The 5595-nt window shown below is 38.6% G+C and overlaps 1 pseudogene; it reads left to right on the top strand.

Annotated features, from left to right (window-relative positions):
- Positions 1–2619, top strand: part of LOC115942793 (small ribosomal subunit protein eS26 pseudogene) — a 9341-nt pseudogene extending 6722 nt beyond the window's left edge.
- The last annotated feature ends 2976 nt before the right edge of the window (positions 2620–5595 follow it).

The raw sequence follows: 5595 nt of genomic DNA, 5'->3' as shown, positions 1-5595 counted from the left end.
CACCCGCCTGCCCCGAGCAGCCACTAACCAGCCTTCAATGAGGACTTCTGCAGATCTTCCTGGCCGGCTACTTTGTTAATCAGAAAGGGGCTGGGGGCTGCAGGGGCCCTCAGGATAATGGCAGGCAGATTGAGTTGTTAAGCCTGAATGAAATATTTAGTAGCACCATTTGCAGGACTCGGCTGGTCGGAACAGTACTCTCAGCCCTGTGTGGGGATGGGGATGGGTGGGGGGAGGGTGCCCAACTTGAGCTCCCCAAGCAAGGGAGGAGTCTGTTCCAGCCTGCGGTGAGGGAGGGGCCACAGCCCCAGCTCAGGCTGAGAAAATGCTGCAGAGAGGAGGGAGGAGAAGCCCAGCCAGGACATGACCTCCTGGCTGGCACCATTCCCAGGGCAGACCGGGACTGCCTCAGGAGGGCAGGATGCCAAGCTCTGCAAAACCTGCACCTGCAGCCCCTAGGAGAGCATGAAACAGGGGTGCCCACCACCACAGAGAATGCTTTCTTTGCCTCCATCCATCCACACCTCTGCTAGGTCCTGATGCTGTACACTGGGGCTTGGCTTAGCATGGGAAGTTTAACAAAAACTTACAGGTCTAGCTGAAATTTGAGGTTATAAGAGGGGGAAATAGAAATTATGGCATTCTCCCTGTTCTTCCTTCCTAAACTGCTCTGGGAACAAATTGTTTTAGTCCCATGTTCTTCATGTCACACCATCCTGATTTCCTCACTTTGGAAATCATGGGGTCTCAGCATTAGCTGGGACTTTGTAGATCACGTGTTCATTCAACATTTATTGAGTTCCTCACTTACCGTGATCAGGTGTAACACAGGGTAGGCCATCTAGCCCACCCCACATCCAGTATTTTAATTCTTCTATAGCACCCCATCCCAGATTGGCCATTCATGGATGGGGAAGGTGTTAAGTCCCTAGTGATCCTCATTCTAACCAATCTTTGTTAGAAATCATTCCTTTTAATCAAGCCAAAATCTGTATCTCTTCAGCTTCTAGTTGTACCCTTGGCCCTCGTTCCCCTGATCCACTCCCCATTCCTGTCCCCAGTCATTGCCAAGGCCACAGCAGAGTCCTTCAGATATCTGAAAATAGCTGCCAAGTTCCTTCCAACCCCGCAACATGACCAACATCTAATAACTACTCTGAGGAACAAGATGGACTGTGGCCTTTCGGATGTCAAGTAACTTAATCCTTTTGTAACTCTTCTCCCTCACATTTATTTGATTCCTTTTCTACTTAATCTGCAGTCTAGCACAAAGTAGCGGTCACAAAAGTCCTTCATAAAAGCAGGTTGCTAGATTTCTCTCCTTGTCTATGTCAGACTGGCTTGTATCAGACAAATTTCTCCTATTAAAAACTTTTAAAAACAAAAACAAAAAAATGACTCTTTAAAAATCATCAGAGAGCTACCAAGGCAGCCAGGACTTATGTGCCAAAATCCCAAAAAGAAGGGAAATGAATTGCGAAGCACCTTACATTCATGATTGCTTTTCCCTTGAGGCATTCACTGATTCATATGCAGTAGCTCAGAGGCTGAGAAGACAAGCAGAGACTAAGAAGACAAGCATAAAGTAGCAGCTAAGACACCGTGAAGCTAACAGAGCTTTTGACAGTCTCATGAGGCTGAAGAGACATAAACTGGAGTTCAGAGCCACCAAGGCATCCAGGATATAAAGGTTGAGATCCTAGAAAGAAGGGAAGATCAAAGAAATTGAGCCTAACATTTAGTGCCAATTTCCCACAGGGCATTTGTGATCTATAAGCAGCAGCCCAGGAGCTAAAAAGTCTAATCAAAAGGTGGTTATGAGACTGGGAAATTAAAGAGAGCTTTGAGCTCTCAGGTCCTCACTTCCAAGATGCCAGAGGGAGACTGAGGCTGAGTGTGTCACACCCGCTTCCCAACAGGATCTTCATCCTGATGTGGACCAAGAAAAGAAGTAACAATTGTGGTGCCAAAAAGCCACGGGCATATGCAGCCCATATGCTGCACTAATGGGACCCTATGTGTGCCCAAGGACAAAGCCATTACGAAGTTCATCCCTCAAAACAGTACAGACCACAGCTGTCAGGGACATTTCCAAGCAATACTCTTTGACACCTACATGCTTCCCAAGCTGTATATGAAACTGCATGACTGTGTGAAACTACATTACTATGTGTGAATTTTGCCATCCACAGCAAGGTAGTCAGGAATCATTCTCATGAAGCCTGGAAGACCTGAACATTCCCATCCAATTTAGACCTAAGGGCACTGCCCCATGGCCCCTGCCAAAGCCCATGTAAGAAAGCTGGTCCTTAAGGACTGAAGAAAAGCTGTGCTCTGGGGGAAAAAATAAATAAATGGAAATTGTACTTTTAAAAATAGGTTTTTTAGCACTGTAGTCTTCCAGTGCTAAGGAGATAAAAATGAAAGATCACCAAGGAGGAGAAGCCCTGGTAAATATTCCAGGATTTCATCTGGGATCCATGAAGGGCAAAACCCAAAGAGTAAAAGTGAGTAGGGAATATATCAACCTTCACTGAGACTGGAACCCAGCTTCAAATACAGAGGATCTTTCCCTACTCTAATTGACTAAACAAATCTTAATTGGAAGAAGATGTCATCTACAGACTATAATTTTCATAACAGTGTCCAGCATTTAATAAAAAAAAAAATGAGTAGGCATTCTAGGACACAGAATGAAATGAATAAGAACTAAAAGATCAAATCATAGGGGCAGATTCACATCTGAACCAAACATTGTTTTCAGACACAGACTTTAAAGTATCCATGATGAATATCTTCAAGGAAATAGATCAAAAGGAAAATTTTCCAACAAAAAAAGAAAAAAAAAAAAACTCTGAAATCTTCAAAAAGAACCAAAATAAAATTCACAAACTAAAAATATATAATACCTAAAATCAATAATTTGGGGTTAACAGGAGATTAGTCACTGTTAAAAGGAAGAATAGGTTGGAATGACAGATTAGAAGACAATAACCAGATTGATAACAAGAGAGAATATTTTTAAAAGCTGAAAATGTAGAAAAGAGTATGAGACATATGGGACATGGTGAAAAGATCTAACATATGTGAAACTGGAGTCCAAGAAAAAAATGCAGCATTAACAATATCTGAAGAATAGTGGCTGTGAATTTTCTAAAACTGAAGAAAGACATTAAGTCACAGATTTTCAGAGAACCTCAAGCAGGATAAATGTGTATCTAGGCATATCATAGCAAAACTGTTGAAAACCCAAAACCAAGAGAAACATTTAAAGCAGCCAGGAAAAAAAAACAAAACAAAACAATATTGTTGTTCAAATGAGTAACAATAAAACATGGATAACTTCTTAATAGAAATGATAAAACTAGTAAAAATAATGATTTTTCCATTTATTGTCATAAATCAAAAATGCATGTTGTAATATCAGGAGTAACCACTAAAAGAATAATAAGCGTATACAACAAACACAGTAATAGAAATAATAAAACATACTTAATTAACTCAAAAGGAGAAAATAAAGGAGAACAAAAGGAGAATTACATATAAGAAAAGATACAAATAGAAAACATTGTGTGTTCAAGCCCAAACATACCAATAATTATATAAGGGTAAATATAATAAATTCTTCTATTGAAAACAAAAATTGTCAGACAAGTTTTTAATTTGTCAGATAAGTTTTTAATACCTATTATTTATTTATATTATTCTGAAAACAAATATAAGATTTCTGGATTGGGGCAGACTATTATTACTTAAAGCAATAACTGCATTGGTTCCCCATGCCCAATTCTTCTCCTTAAGGGTGGTGTAATGAGAGCCAGATGGTTAGGCCCATACATGCTAAGAGGGTTCTGGCACAACAGGAGAGAAATCCCAAAATTATGAATCTGAGTGTTTATATAGGAACAGTCATACAGCTGCCTTCCTCCCCTACTGAGAGAAGGAGAGGAACTTTATCTTTCAAATGCAAACAAATTTTCTCAGGGAAGAGAAATGGCAAGTTCTCTACTCTAGAATGCAAGTATTTGACTCTGGGGTAAATAACTTTATTTACCCTTTGAATGGGAGCAGATGACTCCATTATAAAGGATAAAAGCAGCTCCAGGCTTATCACCCTTAGAATATGAAAAGCAAATGTGTCTGCGGAAAAAAGACATTTTCCATTATTATAGCATGTCAATTTTCTTTGCTTAGAAAGACTTAGAAAACTTTAACCATGCAGAAATCTGAAAATATTTATATTGCTTTTTAACAACTGTGATAAAAGAAAACAACTGCATGTTGCTTATAAGCGATACATCTTATATACAAGACCAAAGAAAGAGTAAAAGAATAGACAAAGATATACTATGAAAACACTAACCAAAAGAAAGCTAGTATGGCTATACTTATATCAAACAAAATAAACTTTAAGGCAAGAAGAATTACCAGAGATGAAGAAAGACATTTCCTAATGACAATAGGCTCAATCTACCAGGAAGATATAAAAATTCTAAATTTGTATGCACCTCATAACATGACCTCAAAATGTAACAAGCAAAATTTGGAGCAAGAAGAAATAAAGAATTTCTTACAATTTTCTCAGTAACTGATAGAATGAGCACACAAAAATATATAAAAGATATATAAGATTTGAAATATATACTTAATAAGCCTGAACTAATTAAAAGTATATCAAACTAATTAAAAACATATAGAAACAATACACTCAATATCCACTTGGAGTAACAGGTACCAAATATGTCGTCCCACCATAAACAACCAAAAAACTGAGAGCTCAATCAATTGGATATTTATATGGGAAAATAAATAAAGTTTGATCCCTACCTCATACCATATACAAAAGTCAGTTCTAGATGTATTGTAAACAAAAAAGTGAAAGATAAAACAATTAAGCTTCTAGAACATGGAGGAATATATCAATGACTTTGAAGTAGGCAAATATTAATTAGGGCACAAAATGTACTAATCATAAAGGAAAATATTGATAATGAGACTACATTAAAATTTAGAACTTCTGAGGCACCATGGGCGCCTGGGTGGCTCAGACGGTTAAGCATCTGCCTTCGGCTCAGGTCATGATCCCAGGGTCCTGGGATCGAGTCCCGCATCGGGCTCCCTGCTCCTTGGGAGCCTGCTTCTCCCTCTGCTTCTCTCTCTCTCTCTCATGAATAAATAAATAAAATCTTTAAAAAAAAAAAAAAAGAAATGTTATATTCTAAAAAAAAAAAAAAAAAGAACTTCTGAGGCACCTGGGTTGCTCAGTAGGTTAAGCATCTGCCTTCAGCTCAGGTCATAATCTCAGGGTCCCGGGATCAGATCAAGACCCATGTCAGGCTCCCCACTCAGTGAGGAGTCTGCTTCTCCTTCTCCCTTTGCCCCTCCCCCCCGCTTGTGCTTGCTCTCTCTCTCTTTCAAATAAATATATAAAATCTTTTTTAAAAAAATTTAAAACTTCTATTTATCAAACAATACCTTAAAAGAGTGAAAAGGCAACTCACATGGTATAAGATATTAGCAATATATGTTTGACCAAAAAAAATATCTAGAATATATAAAAGACTCCTGTAATCAATAAGAAAAACCACAGAAAAT

This window comes from Leptonychotes weddellii, chromosome 11 (genome assembly GCF_054177405.1).
Source record: "Leptonychotes weddellii isolate Sample4059 chromosome 11, ASM5417740v2, whole genome shotgun sequence".
In the NCBI taxonomy this organism is placed as follows: domain Eukaryota; kingdom Metazoa; phylum Chordata; class Mammalia; order Carnivora; family Phocidae; genus Leptonychotes; species Leptonychotes weddellii.
Note: the sequence above shows the minus strand (reverse complement) of the source record. Positions and strands in the feature narration are given on the sequence as shown.